This window comes from Corvus brachyrhynchos, unplaced genomic scaffold, assembly GCF_000691975.1.
Source record: "Corvus brachyrhynchos isolate BGI_N302 unplaced genomic scaffold, ASM69197v1 scaffold435, whole genome shotgun sequence".
Lineage (NCBI taxonomy): Eukaryota > Metazoa > Chordata > Aves > Passeriformes > Corvidae > Corvus > Corvus brachyrhynchos.
Genome location: NW_008237895.1, coordinates 466,022 through 481,268, shown reverse-complemented (window position 1 = coordinate 481,268; position 15,247 = coordinate 466,022). Strand labels below are relative to the sequence as shown.

At 40.9% G+C, this 15,247-nt stretch overlaps 1 long non-coding RNA gene across 1 annotated transcript in view; it reads left to right on the top strand.

Moving 5' to 3' along the window:
* LOC108446385 overlaps nt 1–15,247 on the top strand; it is a 254,649-nt gene that overhangs the window by 50,403 nt on the left and 188,999 nt on the right. Inside the window, exon 5 of the long non-coding RNA XR_001861558.1 lies at nt 1,838–1,962. This is a non-coding gene — a long non-coding RNA (uncharacterized LOC108446385). The remainder of the gene's footprint in view (nt 1–1,837; nt 1,963–15,247) is intronic.

Sequence of the window (15,247 nt, the reverse complement as noted above, 5' to 3'; positions counted from 1 at the left end):
AGATTTATTTACTCTTCTACATCCAACACTGAAATAATAAGGAAGTCAGGAACAGATGAAAGAAACACTTGCTGTTTAGAGATTTTTTTTTTTTTTTGTAATTTGATTTACTTTTTATAGAGTTTCTGTAGCAAATCTGCATTTTCAACAGGGACTTAATGCTCTTCTCACTGAGGTCATTGGCCAAATGAATACTAGGAATGAGTCTGTTTTGGGGGTAGGGAGTAGAGTGCATGTGCTTCATGCCTCAGCAGCATCTTGAGGATTTCAAAGCAACATGCTCAGTCTGCAGAGTCTGTTTCCAGGCCCATGTTCACTGATACTCTTCTCTGCACACTTGTTTTGCCTGTGAACCCTACTTATCTTACTACTCAACATCAGAATTCAGGTGGTGCCCAGAGACTGACTTATACTTCCACAAATAAAGCATTTTATCACTGTGATTTTGAAATGCTAAAAAATGCCTCTGCATTTTGTGGGTTGCAAGGATCCTTGCTTGTGCTAGGAACATTTGTGGACTACTTCAGTTTCAACCTTCTCTCTTGGACATTGTATGGGAACTGTAGCCATATAGAAAAATTGCAGGTTTTGCCTGGACATATATATAGAAATATAGACTGACCCTTGGAGATCTGTCTCCATGAATTTTTGAGGCCAAATTAAAGAGACCTGCTGATGATAATTCTTCCAAAGTCTTTACTTTTTGGTGTTACTTGTATTTGCATAACTGACCAAGTTACAGAGTGAGGGGTAAATGTTATGCTCTGTTCTTTTCCTTATCTAATTTACTGAGACATACATTAGCAAGAAATCTGTCTTTTACCCTGTTGCAGACAGGAACTTCCATGTATCAGAGATGATAAGGACTATTGTAATAATGGGAATCTGAAAATACAATACAGCTGAGTACGTGTGTGTATGTACATCTTATCTCATTGTATTCATATTTCTAAAAGTAGTAGGCTGGTAAATTTTGTATTCTGTTGATATGAATTATTTATTAAAATGCTCTTGCTTTGCATCAAACGAAACATATTAGAATGCAATGATATTTTTCCCTCAAATAAATGCCCATTAAAAATAGCATTTAATTTATTTTTGAGTAACTGATTTAATCATTGGACAGGTATCTACTTTGTAAGCAGCAACTGGCAGGGGAGTAAAGAGTGAGGCAGAGCAGAGACAAGCAGAAACTTCTAATTGTTACAGGTTCCACATGACTGGAAAAGGAGTAGAGAGAGCAGTTTTCTACTGGAATGTAGAGAGAGCAGTAGCATGGTAAAGAAGCTGGGATTTGAGGAAAGGTGTTTTAAAAAATGAAAACATTTTTAAGAACTTCTTAAGAAGCAGTAGAATTCTCGCAGCATACAGCATGGAGTCCTTTGTAGGGACAAGGCTTTAGGATTATATAGCTTGAAACACCAAGACTGGGATTTGAAGAAAATACTTCTTACCAAAAAGGCTTGTTTATATTCTGTAGGTATTAGAAAATGCCTAAATTTGGCAAATTTGAGAGAAAGGAGCCAAAATTGGGCAGGGGAAATTTGGCATGATTGAAATGATCTAGTTTGCCTTGTATCTTTACAACCCATTCAGATGTTTATGGTAGAATTTTGTGAGCAAATATATAAACCCTGAGGCAAAACATGCTGTAAGTGCTGTGTAAGATGCACTTGCCACTGTTTCAGTTAAGTTCCATCTGCTTCTGCTTGGGGTGATTTTGTACTGTTTTATGGACAGCTATTCCAACAGTTCTGAATGAGCTTATTGGGGATGTAGGTGGGGTTATCAACATTTTTATTGAACTCTTTCAAGAAAAAAAATATTTCATTGACAGGAGAGCACCTTTTTCACATTACTGTGCTGCAGGCTCACATGTTTCCAAGGCTCAACTGTCCAATCCATCTTCCTGGAATGGATGCATGTTTACTCCAGTTCAGCTGACTCTCTCACATGGAAAAGGTGTGTATGTAGCCTCAACATTAGAAAAGCAAGTTAATCTGTGATTTTAGTTCATACTGCACGTACAGCACCTTTGAACACTGCAGGATTTGGGACTCTCACCAATCATTTCCACTGAGTGTTCAACTTTTCCTTGGTTTTGCACAACTTTGAGTGTGACTGAGTGCTTCAGTATTATTGGGAGGTGGATGAAGCACTTTCTATCAAAGTCGTTTTTTCAACCAAATATCAGTTCTTAGAATATTTATTGGTTTTTTAAGCATCTGGTCCTCATGGATGATCTTGCTTTAGCTTTGGAAAACAGAACATTAGAAGAATAGAGACTAAACTATAATGATGCTCTTCTGGGAAAAAGGGCCAGTGTTTCCTCAGAAGGTTTACTACAAGGCCGGGTTTGTGGTTTGCAATCCCTGCCTTATGCCCACTGAAATTGTTAAGAAATGCCTTGTATTTTCTTTCAGAGAAATGAAGGTTAAAGGAGTCTTGAACTATTTTATTGCTACTTTGGCAATCTCAGCAGACCCCATTTAACACCTTGCTGTTTAGCACATGCTTGCAGTGGAGGTGTTTAGCTCTTTTTTAAACTGCATAGTAGATTTTCTTGTTGTGATTTTATAAATCGGTTTTTTAGTACAGTTCTGAACTTTGTTGTATGCATGACTTTACAAGATGGCAAAGAGAGCAGTCCCCCAAACTGAGGCTTTAGATGTAAAATACTAACAAATTTCTTGACCTAACACATCTCCTGACAGAGTAATACTCCATGTTCCTATTCCTTGTGGTACTGAGTTAAAAGATCTCAGATAAATAACTTGTCTGCTGTTGTCATATTTTAAATTAACTCCTTAGTATAATCAGCTGCATCTCCTCCTGTAGTTTTGGAGCCTTGTATCATTGGCTTTTGTGACTTAAAATTCTCTTGGAAAATGCTTGCTCCTGTGCTGCTGTTTTCTTTCCTCTTGTGAATAGTCCAATGCATTGGCCTTTTTGTGTAGTTGGTGATAGGAATCAGTTGCTTTCACTTGCTCTTCATTTGCTTTTCTCTAGGCTGAATCCATCAACCAAGAGCAATTACAGCATGTTAGTCTTTTATATTGGGATATCTCCTGAAAAATAAGAGACTTCTAGTTCTGTAGTAACAACTGTTGGTGTCCTAGAAAATGCTGGAAGAGCCACTGAGACTCAGATATTGAAGTAGAGTTTCTACTAGGTTTGTACAGCTTCCGTGAATAAATTCAGAGACAAAGTTGATTTCCTTGTGCAGTCCTACTGATATTTGTGGAAGAGACATTATTGTTTTGAAATACTATGTAAAAAATCTCTTTCATATATGCAAAAAGTGTGAAAAATAAAAACAAATCCCATTGTATCCAAGACTAAATACTTGTCAGTTTTTAGGTTTTGGAATAAAACAAATTTTGTTGCTAAGAAAGCATGCCAGAAACACTGAAACTACTAACTTCCACTCTTTATTTGATGTGTCTGCATTATGAATCAGTGTTACTTGGCAATTTTTAGAATAAAATATTTGCATCTACACTAGCAATTTGACATGATGCTTCAGCTGAGTATGTCTTAAATGGTGAACTAATAAAGTGGTTTTAAATGGAAATTGAAATTATGTCTTTAAATAAAATTATATCTCTAATACTTTAGTCAGTTAAATAAATATTTGCTTAGAGAAATATGTACAGGATGGAAGAACTTTCTAAACAGTTTTAGAAATCCCTGTCTGCCTTGCAACACATTCAGAAGGGGTTTGGACAGTTTCTTATCACACAGAAGATTCAGCCTTACTCAGAGGCCCAAAACAGGTCAGTGTCCCAAAAGATAACATTGTCCAGGAGTGAGCAACAGTCCTTTTGATGATATGAAGAGAAACAATCCTGGAGAGTGAAAAAACTGGCAGAAAAATTGTGAGTTCTAAGCTCTGGAAGCCTGACTATTGTAGAGTTACTTGCAAAGGAAATGCTGTCATTTAAAAACAAAGAAGTCCCCATGGAGCTTAATTTGACATTTTGTAAATCATCTGTACAACTGTATTTATGTTATGTATTTATTCAAGTATAGAAACTGTGGAATGCTCTGATATGTTGTTATTTTGTAAGGGTGAGAGATCATGGCTATCAGTTTTCAGGGGTTTTCCTCTATGACCATAGAGTCTGTTTGCTTAAAGGGTAGGAAAGTGTGCAGAAAACACTGCAAGTCTCTTCAAAAAACACCTAATCAAACTTGTTATTTAGAGTCTTTTCCAACCAAAATGGTTCTGTGGTTCTGTGATTCATTACCAAAACAGAAACTGCACACTGCTCTTCCTGAGGCCCTTCTGTGCTCTTATCTGTGGAGGTGCCATCCTCAGTTTGCAGTAGCAGCTTGTGCCAGGGTCTGTGTTGGTGTGAAGTCTGTGTGGAATAGCAGTTCTCAGTGGTCAGAGGTACTTTCCACCCCACTTGCTGGCACATAGCTGTTACGAGACTGCGGTGAGGTAGCCAGCAAAACAGTGAAGGGTCACAAAGGGTGGGATGTGTCAGTTCTGAAACTTCAGCTTACAGCACATTTTCATGGAGGAAATATGCCAGAGGTGTGGAGGCCTTTTTCCTGGGGGGATGCTGTTTGCCACCTCAGTAGTGCTGACATCAGGAGCTTTTCTCACTGGTCTCAGGCTGCAACAACATTGTGCCTTCACTGGAAACTGTGCCGAAGTGTTGATTTTTTTTTTTGATTTTTTTTGCAAAACTTAAGTGATTTGCATAATTTAAACTGAAGTCAAATCCTGGTTATAAATGGCCACCATGACCTGAGGAGGCCTCTTGACTGAGAGGACCATTAGGGCAGAATCACAGCCAGCAAAGGCTCTCTCTCTTTAGTGTCCTAAAACTGACCTGACCTGCCTCTTTGGCTTTTGGGGAAAGTAAGTCTGAAAGCTTGTCTGTGATATGACAGCCCAGTGAGAGGTTAGCAGGTGCCAAGTGAACAAAGTTGTGCCCAGATTAACACAGGACTGTTTTATATAGAAATGTTGTGGATGGAGAAGTGTTTTCCCTCATATGGTAGCAAAAGTCAAAAGGTACATAGTCTGAAAGGGGAATTCCTCTGTCTTGTGTACTTAGAGGGACAGGGAAACCCAAAGCTTGGGTACTCTGGAATACAACAGGAGCAATGCTATGTTCCAGGAAGGAGGGAGACTTCTGGATGGAGGGGCAGGGAGAGACAGAAGTAGGGGTGAGGGTTAAATGAAGGTGCAGGTTGGTAAGCAAGGGATTCTGGAAGTATCCGGTGTGGGAGGGCTTAGGAGAGGCACATAAACGGATGGAGAGGGAAATCACAATATAATGAGGAAGAGGTGCATGCACAACTCTTTATATTGATTACAACTTCAGTATGTATTTTCAGTGTTTCAGTTCTGTTTCTTTGAATTAAAAACTGTTTGTGGCCTGATTGCTGGCCTGTTCTGCAATTTTTTTCTTGCAAGCAAGGGAGAAATTACAGATGTGACTGCAGCATGCTGTGGAAGTATTTGAGCTTCTTAAATGCTAGCTTACTCAGGTCCTGGAAGTGATCTTTCCACAAGAGTTTGAAGATCAACCCAGTTCAATTTATTTAGCAGGCAGGTTGTTAGTGTTTTGCAGCCTTTGTGTAGGGCTTCGTGCTGCTGTGGGCAGCCAACTAAACGGAGTGGTTAGATTTAACTGCCTGGCAGTCATGGCTTTGCAGAAGTGTCTTGAATGGAGTATCTTGTGCAGAGCTAGGTTTTGTGTAAGGGAATGAGGACCTGCTTTGGCAGTAAGACTGAAGAAGTCGAGCAGCAGAGGAGTAAGACTTCCAAAAATACCTGTGGAGTTGAACAGATTCCAAGGAATCTTCTTGGTCAACATTAATATATTGTGGCAACCCTGAGTCCAAAGCAGGGACACCCTCATTCTGGTTTTGGTACAATGTCTAGCATCAAGAGCTTTGTATTTCATTGAGCCTTCAGCATCAGTTTAAGAAAATCATGATGATTTGTAGCTTCATATTCAGGCATGACTTTCAAGACTACCAGCTGCTCCTTATAGAATAACTGTGGTGGGTGTGCTGGTTGATACATGCTCTATTTGGGCAGCAGAAGAAGGTGAAATACTCCCTTCCCCTGGCACCTCTGAGAAGGCTCAAGAAAGAGTCCTTGGGAACCTCTGCAGTGACAGTAGGGAATTATGAACATGGAGGAATTGAAGTCTTGCCGGGGAATACTTGTGCTGCCGTCATCTGTGGTTCCCTCGCATGCTGGGTGCAGGCAGCACCCTGGCCAACCCTCCCCTGCTCTGGTCCCACCTGCAAGGGCTCTGCTGGCCATGCTGGGGAGGAGGCCCTGGTCCCAGCAAGGGGCTTGGCTGCCCTGTGCTGTCTGGCACATGTGTGTGAGTGTGTGGAATGTGGTGGGAAGGTGGGCATGGAAGGTGCTCACCTAGGTATTCCTTCTCCCTTGTCTGAGGGAGTGTAGAGCCTGTTAATTCTTACACCTGATAAAACTCTGCAGAGATAAGATCAGCTGATTGTGATTGCAAACATGTGGAATTTAGAGTAAGTAGTGAGCTTATTTAACCAAGCAGGAAACAACTGGCTCATAAGAGTGTGCAGTACACCGTTTATAAGAGAGCTGGAAAATCCTGGTTGTGGAAAACCTTCATGATTCCAAATAAATAGTGAGACTGGTGAATTCCTGTGCTCCTGCAGAACCTAGGCTCTACAGAAAATTTGTAGCTGAGGTTTCCCATTTACTTCTGCATCTAATTGACCTGTCTGATCTTGCTTACTCTCCTCCCATTGTGCAGCTGTTAATGTGGCTCCTGGCTCCCAAAAGAGTGCACAAAGGGCGCTTCTCTTTTTGTACACTCAGCTTTCTGGGCACATGCTTTAAACAGCAACACCTGTGTATATCGGAGTGCTGTCTTCCCTCTCTTGCAAGCACAGATGTCATGCTCAGAAAGTGCACTTGCTGACTTTGTGTTGCAGGACAGCATGGAACCAAATGAAGGCAGCTTTTGAGAAGCTTGATGCAAGAGTATCTCCCTGCAGCTCTGACGTGCCTTGGAAAGTGTTTAGAGTTGTTGACTGTATTGCTGAGGGCCCATTGTGCCCAACTTGATGAAATCATTGGCAGTTTTTTGCTGGCCTTACCAGACTGGACGTCTTTCTTGCTCCTGTCCCTCACTTTGGTCTCCCTGTAAGTGAGGGGAGATAGCCAAGGTCCTGTATGTGATGTCATGTGAGTGCCTGTTGCAGCTACTGTCTGTGCCAACATTGTGTCCACCCATTAGAGTTCTGGGAAACATAACACAAAGCTGCTCCCAAACTTCCAGAACATGTGGAAGTGCAAAAGTAAGGCCTCGCTCTTCAGAGGGTGTCTCTTGTCTCCATGTTAGAAATAAGAGGTGTTTATTTCTCAGACCTCTGCTTCTCTGGCAAAGTTGGTTAAAATTGGCCAATGGCTTCAGAAGTTACTGGAGGAGAGGGAATTTATAATCAGACACAGACAAGCTGGCTCTATGTGACTGTGTGAGCCTCATTTTTTAGGAAACCATGGTAAAATATGTGGATAACGTTGCAGTAATATTAAGGTTAGAGTTCATGCTGGCCTGTATTTCTCTCTCAATTTTTCTAGCATGACGGTGTTAGTCAGCCTGAGCCTTTGGAAACTTTTTATTCCATATGCTGAAATTTTTTGAACCTAGATTCTCTATCTTCTCTCATTTTTCCTTGCTGAGTTTAATCATTAGGTGGGAAAAGTGAACGCTTTAAAAGTAGAGGAGCCAGCATAGAAATGTTGCTGGCTAGATTTATTTATTTTCTTTAGTAAAAAACTCAATGTTGGCAGAACATTTTGATTCATTATAGTCCTAAACCAGCATTAAAGCCTTCTGGCTAGATAGATTCCCTTGTGGGCTGCCAGGAGTCCCAATCACCATGATGATCTTACTTGAGAAAGAAAACATGCTCTGCATCTGAGAGCAGGGCTGTGTCCTGTTAATCATGGTCAGGGAGAGTGTTAACTGTGTTCTCTCAATCTTATTTTTTCACTTGAACCCAGTCTGTTGAATTATAAGGTGGCTATAAGAACTATAATGACCTAAGCAGAAGAGAAAGACATGGAAGTATTTCAAGGTGGAGTATTGCCTGAGATCGGTGCATTTTGTTTGCAAGGCTGGAAAAGGTAGAACTGCCCACATATGAATCAATTCCCAGCTGTTTGCTTGCCACAGCATATCGGATAGGTACGGAAGGGATGAATGGAGAGGTACCTATCTGGTCATGATTTTCTCATCAGGTTCAGTGTGCGTGGGAAAAGGCAATCCCCTTCTGTGAAGTGTAACCTTTAGCAGCCTATTGAATAAGGGGATGATAGCAGATGTGGCAGGAGACGTTCAGGCTTATTTGCTCCTACAAATGAAACAGCTCTAGCAGGGAAAAAAAAATCCCTTAAGAGAATTAGTTAAAACAAATGTGTCAGACAAAATTGTGCTTTGAATGCATTATAAGCACTTACTCTCTTGCAGTGAGAAAAGACAGTCAGGTGTTGATAGCATGTAGGAGGCAAGAGCTGTTATTAGTGAGTGGGAAGAAACACATTGAGTGTGGTGTGGGAGTAGGGCAGATGGGAATGAATCTAGAGGCTCTTTTGGAATCACTCATTCTGAATCATCTTACTCTCAAAGCCTCCAGTGCAGAACACCGTCATCCTCCAAGGTCCCACAGCATTGCCTTCTGAGTGTGGCATTGAGAGGGATGTTGAGTCAGCTCTGTGTGGAGTTGAAATAGATGTTCAGTGAGGAATTTAGTTAAGTACTTCAACCAAGTAGATTGTGACTTTAATACAGAGGTGGGATGCATATTCATTTATTCAAGCCCTCTGTGAGATGAAAAACTGGTAGTATATTGTTATTGAGGTAGTTCAGTGTGTCTGTGCAGAGCCATTAATGAGACAATTTCCACGCTTATTCACTTGTGAATGCAAGGGCTTTGTTGCCAAAAGCCTGGCTCTGCAGGATACTTGGTGGGAACCATAAGAGCATGTCTGAATGGCCTAAGAGAAGCCTGGAAATGTCTAACGAGAGAGCTCTTCCTTGGACTTGACATCGATGCTATGTGCTCTGACTGGAGACATATGGTGATGGTGTTAGAAATCTGGTCCTGGCCCTGCAGACCATGGTGTTGCCTACACAGTGTTTTGAGAGGCACTGCAAGCTGTCTGTCCAGGCTCCCAACAGCCATAAAATGAGGGAGGCAACAACAGATGGACTCAGTCCAGCAAGTTTGGTACTGGAGGTGGGGGCATCTCCACAGTGACACAAATGTGAGCATGCCATAGTTTGGGAGTGAGTGCCCTATGAAAAGTGGCAGAGCTGTGAAACTAAGGCTTGTGCCTCTGACCATTTGGTGGCAATTTGATGGCTCAGCAGCTTGGAAAAAGCAGCAGCAGCAGGACATCCCCAGCACTCTCTGGCCTCCAGGCCTGTACTGGGTGTTTGTACACTGAAGGCATCTGGTGGTTTATCACAGAGGCACAGGGTCGTGTGAGGTGAGGACCTCTTGGACTGCTGCTCTGGCAGTATCTTTTACCAGTGGCCACCTTAACATGGCACCCCACAATAGGAAAGTTGCAGAAGGAAACTTATTTAGACACAGGTCTGGAGAGCAATGACTTCCACCAATTACACTGTCCTTTGTATGCTCAGCTGTGTCTTAAGACATGTCCTGCAATCTGGAGAAAACAGTAAAAGCTGTGAGGATGTGTTTGCTTTCTCTTTTCCTGGCCTGTTAAGGAAGAGCACTAATAGTTGCTGGGTTAATGCCTGACTTCTGGCACTACACTGGGGCTTCACTGGGCCAGCTAGAATCTCCCTTTGGATAGTGAAGGTAGGGTCATTCCTGGAGGATGGAAAATACCAGCAGAAGCAGATTGATAGAGAGCTTAACACAATGAAGCCTGTTCTCTGGGATTGTCACAAATCCATTAACTTACTCACTAATGGATTTTAATTCTGAACTTTTTTATTATATTTGAAAAGAAAAGAATACATAATTTTACCAGACTGCTGCTTGCAACATGCACCTTCCTGTTGCCTTTATTTGTTGCTGAATGTGCTTGTAGCTGTATTTTTACTTCTCCTGCTTTTGTCTGCTAATCTAGTTTACCCCCAAAGGACAAAAGAAGATTTATTTTACAAATTTACACTTGAACTTCCTAGCACCAAGTGGTGGTTTTGCTCTCAGGTTTCAGGAGTGGTGATGAAAGGTATTTCCCACAACACTTGTGAAATTTAAATGAAAATGAGTCTCTACATTAAATTTTTATTATACTTCCAATGTATTACTACAATACTTGGATACTCTTTCTGAGGCTTATTATGGTGGGATTGTGTGGTATTTCTTGACCTTTGTCATTAATTTTGCCTCAGATTCACACATTTATGTAATGTTTATCTGTATGCATGGATGAGTAGCTAGCTAGCTAAATATTAATATATTTATAGTTTGTTTCTGGACAATTGTTGTCGTATCTGAATAGTCATGAAAAAAATAGAGAGAAAGATAACAGGAAAATATATTTTCAATTCCAAACTATCCTGTGGCTGAAAAGTGGGGACAGGAGACAGGAGGCAGAAAGGAAGGAAGGAAGGAATCGGTGAACAGTCATAACAGAGAGGTGAAAACATACATCTTAAAAATACCAGTAAAAGCTGTAGATTCCTTCTGTGTTTTTCTGAAGCCTTGAAACAATTTAAAATATGAAAAACTTAGACTAATTGAGAACATTATATTGATTGGCCCCGATTTTCTTTCTTTGTTTTCAATCCAGCCTCTCTCATTATAGCCTCTTAAAATAAATAAATAAAAACTCTTTCTATAAATATCTGAAAGAGTCATTCTTATATAATAGCCTTTTCTTGCAGCAAAATTTATCATTATAACAATTCTGTAGTAGTTTTGCTGGCAGAATCACAGCCAATCAAAGCTATTGCAATAATGGAACATTTCATGGTTTGGAAAATTAAATGTGTAACCATGGAACTGAAATGTCTCTTAAAACATATTTGGAGATGTATTTTTCACCAAGTGATTTGCACATTATCTCATTCCATCTGAATTTTATTTTCATCAATATTTCACCATTGATTTTCTTCCTTTTTTGTTTCTGCAGTAATTTTGCAATAAAACTTCCCATCTGCTTTCACTTTTTGCAAGCTTGATCATATTTGTTCAGGAAGCAGATCTAAACCTTTTATCACGAGGCAAAATTTAACAGCTGACTAATGGTCAAGCTGTAAATTGTGCTGTAAATAACCAGCATGCTCAGTTTCAGGAGTGAGTAATACTGTTCTCAAAATTAGTAGCTGTATTTGTTTCTATACATAAGAAAGTGGCTGATGCAGTCATTGTTCCAAAACCTGAAATCAGCTCAGAGCACATGAATCCTCAGGAATTTTACCTGTTGGAGAAGCATGGGAGCCAGGCACTTTTGAGTAACTAAGGTAGAAATCTGCAGGTGTTTGTTCTCTATACATACACCAAATGTTTCCTGAGGTGTTTTTATGGACCTGGAGCCATTTTTGGAACTGAACTAACATGCAGTCTCCTCTTTCCTAGGAACAGTGCCTGTCTCCTTTTCACAGGAACTTCATAAGGTTTGTTAGTAGAACTCTCTGGACAACTGGAAGGAGAGATAAAATAGAAATTGAAAACCACAGAGAAAATAAAAATATGCAGAGAAGTTAAAGACATATCTGTTGCATGGCCACGGACTACATTTTAACTTGTAGAGCTCAGATGGGACATCTTTCCGTTGCTGAACAGAGTGTTGGTATAACCAGTGCCTGTGAAGCATTCACATGAATATATGGGTTTGAACAAAATGTTGAATAAGGAAATGAAGTAAACCCTCATCTTGGTTTTCTTTTTCAGTCATGAGAAAATGTTTTCTTCAGCTTTATAATTTTTGTTTATATGGATTTGAATGAATTTTTTGTGGATAAGGGAATATATGAATATAATTTGCATTTTAGTTACATGTCAAAATGAAGTGACAAAATTTAAGCAAAACCATTAGTGATATTAAGATGTGTGGATTTTTTTGGACCTATAGATCACCCATGACAATGGCATGGCTTGGGTGTGATTTGGGTACAGACACACTCAAGGTAGTTCCTCCTGGAAGATGCAGAGACAGTAGACAGGGTTGGTGTGAGTCTGTTTGGTGAAAAGGATCCAGGTACATCAAAAGAGCAGGTGGGTTTATTAATTTGGGTGCACTGTGAAGTTCTCTGGGCTGGTGTATCCACAGACTACTTGTGTGAGGTCAGGTAGACTCACTGTCCAGGGTCACTGTCAGCCTGGGATTACCTCACCTTTGGTGTAGGGATTGGAGTGCTGTTCCAGGGCACTGGCTTTTGGGACGTGATTTCTCTGATCAGAAATGCCATCTTGTACCCAAGAAAATGTTCCAGACAAACTTAGTGTTTATATTCCTGCCAAAAGCTTTGGTTTTGACTAATTGGCATTTTCTTTTGAAAAACAACTTAGAAAATGACCAACTAGTTCTGGTTTCACACCCTCTGATCTGTCATTTCTGACCCGCTTAATGAAATCAGGGTTCCAGTAGTTCTTGTTGCTGGGCTTTTAAAAATCTTTTAAGCTGCCTTCCGCTTTTGTCTACATTTCTCTCTTGACTCATCTGCAGCTATTTTCCTCTCCTTAGGGAGAACCCTGATCCTGTTTCAGTCTCTTTCACAAAGGCTGCCTGCTGGTTTGTTGACTTTTCTGTCTCCTCTTTTTTCTCCAGAAGTGCCCATAACTAAAGTGTAATGGGAAAAGAATCATCCCAACCTATCTGCGAACTCAAATCAGGATTATGCTGATATTTGGCAAAGGTTCAGATCATATTTTCATATGATCTGGATATGAGTCCTAAATCCTGCATCCTCTGTCTGGTTGGTTCTTGCAGTACTGTACTCACAAGCAGTTCTAGCAAGCAAGTCATTCATTAATCTGACTCATCATAGGCTAAGATTTTGCACATTGTGATTCTTACTATTTTTCTTTTTGAGGGGCTAACTTATCTTGGTTTTAAAATTAAGGAAAAAGTAGTAACTTTTACCCTGGTTGTCACAGCATTCTATTCCCACAGATAACCAGATACTTGTATTCTAGACTTTGGTGTTTGTAACTAGCGAAAGTAATTTCTTTATATGGTATTTCAAGTTGAAAAGGAGTAACACCACATGACGGGAAGGGAAATACAGGGGTAGTTCTGGATGTGTTGTGCTTGAGTGAACAAAGGCATTTGCAAATCGCCTTGCTGTGATATAATAGATTGCAAGAACGCTTTACACATATCTTTCTCAATGTGCCCATAAGTTACACAGGGTAAAAAAACCTCCTCTAACTAAAACTGGCAAGTGTTCAGAAACCACAACTATTCAGCGTATTGCCTGACCATTTTTAAAATGTATTTTGCACTTTTGGTAGATGTTGTAATGCATTCAGCACAGTGTGAAGTCTTGGCGTAGATGGTGGATTCTAAAATAAGATGAGCTCTGCCTTTTAAAAAAGAAATGTTTGCCTGTGAAATACCTTTGCTATTAAGGGTTTTTGGGAAAGGGGACAGGAAAGGATGATGATGCTGTTACCACCAAGAAAACGGATTTATTTTGAATTTTCACAAATAATCACAGCAATGGACAAAGCCCTTCTCAGTGAATGCTGGGTGGGCAGAATTTTATCCTTTTTATGTTAGTCTCCTTCCCCCAAAACCTCTTAACAGTCAAATGTGCTCTTGTATTGTGCATATGAAGATGGCACGTGATTTGGTAGAGTGGGCAGAGGTCTGTCCCACAACACACTGTGTTTCTGAAATGCTTCCTCCTCTGCAAATTGCACATCAGCAGCTCCTTTCATGGGGACTGGCTTAGCCACTGGCTGGGGGAAGCCTTCAGAAATGCTGATGGGTTGGCTGACTGTCAGACTCTGTTCAGTGAGCATAGGCCCAGATAAAGGTGCAGAGCTTCAGAAGCTGTGGCTGGCAGCAGTGGGATCTGCTCACCTTCAGCAGGGCTGCAGCCTTGGAGTTGTGTAGGAATGTAGGCAGTGGGGTTGTTGTGTGGGGGACACACCTGAGAGGTGCGGTGCAGTGTGCTGGGGTCCTGTCCTTAGTGTCTACACAGAATATGAAGGCTATACAGATGCTAAACTTTTGTTAAAGGTGGGAAGGTATTAGGAGACAGAAAGGGAAGAAGGCATTAAGTATGCCCATGCAGAACCTGTAATGAGCTCCATATAGGTGAAATTCATGCTGTGGCAGTGTGAAGAAAATACTTGAATACAACTCAAGAGGACTGAGCAATTTGCCGTACAGATGGGAACTCTTTCCAACATGTGTCAAGCTGGAGATCCATTGCTCCCTCCCAGGTTCTCCTGTGATGTGTTTTGTACTCTAGGCTTAGTTGTCCTTGAAAGTGCCTATGGAACATCCTCATCCTCTCTAGAGAAATGAACAGTCAAATAGGGTCTTTATGAAAGCCCTGGGGTGACCACCCTCCAGACTCTGCCAGTGCTGCAGTGCACTGCAGCAGTGGGAATTTTATTGCTGTGATGTGAGGTGCTGGTTCTTGCTGGTGCACACTCCAGTGACTATTACAGGATTTTTTCTCCCAAGGAAAAGTGTATGTTAGCCCTGCTCTGCTTTAGATGTAAAATACAGTGTTCCTGAAGTACTCCCATGAGAAAGATAGAATCTGGAGAGTAGCTGTAGCCTTTTCTGCACCAGAGAGACTAGTTGCACTGAGTAACTTGGCCTCAGCCACTTTACTGTGCTGAGAATAACATGGTTAGTGAAATTAGGGCTAAAGTGAGGGCAGAGTTACAGGGTGTCTTTATTTTCTTATAGTCAGCACTGACTTGAGATTCTCTTTTGGCTTAAAGTAGTGTCCATTATGTGCCATGAAAACAAAACAAAATGAGAGAATACAATCAATGATATAAAATATTGCAGCCCTTTCTACCTTTGCCTTTATTTTTCTCCATATTTTTTGGTTTCTTCTTAAGTCAGGTTGCAGCTGATCGGTGTAAGAAACCTTTCTCCTCCTGAGAGCTGATCACATTTGTACTTTGACCACAGTGCTTCTGGTGGTCCTGAAGGGCCTCAGGAGTCGCCAGGGCTCTCTGCAGCAGGCACTGGGTCTGGCTGGTTCTGCTCGGGGAGCAGGTGTGTCGCCTTGAAGTGCCATTTGATGTGGTGTAGTGGCTGCTGTTC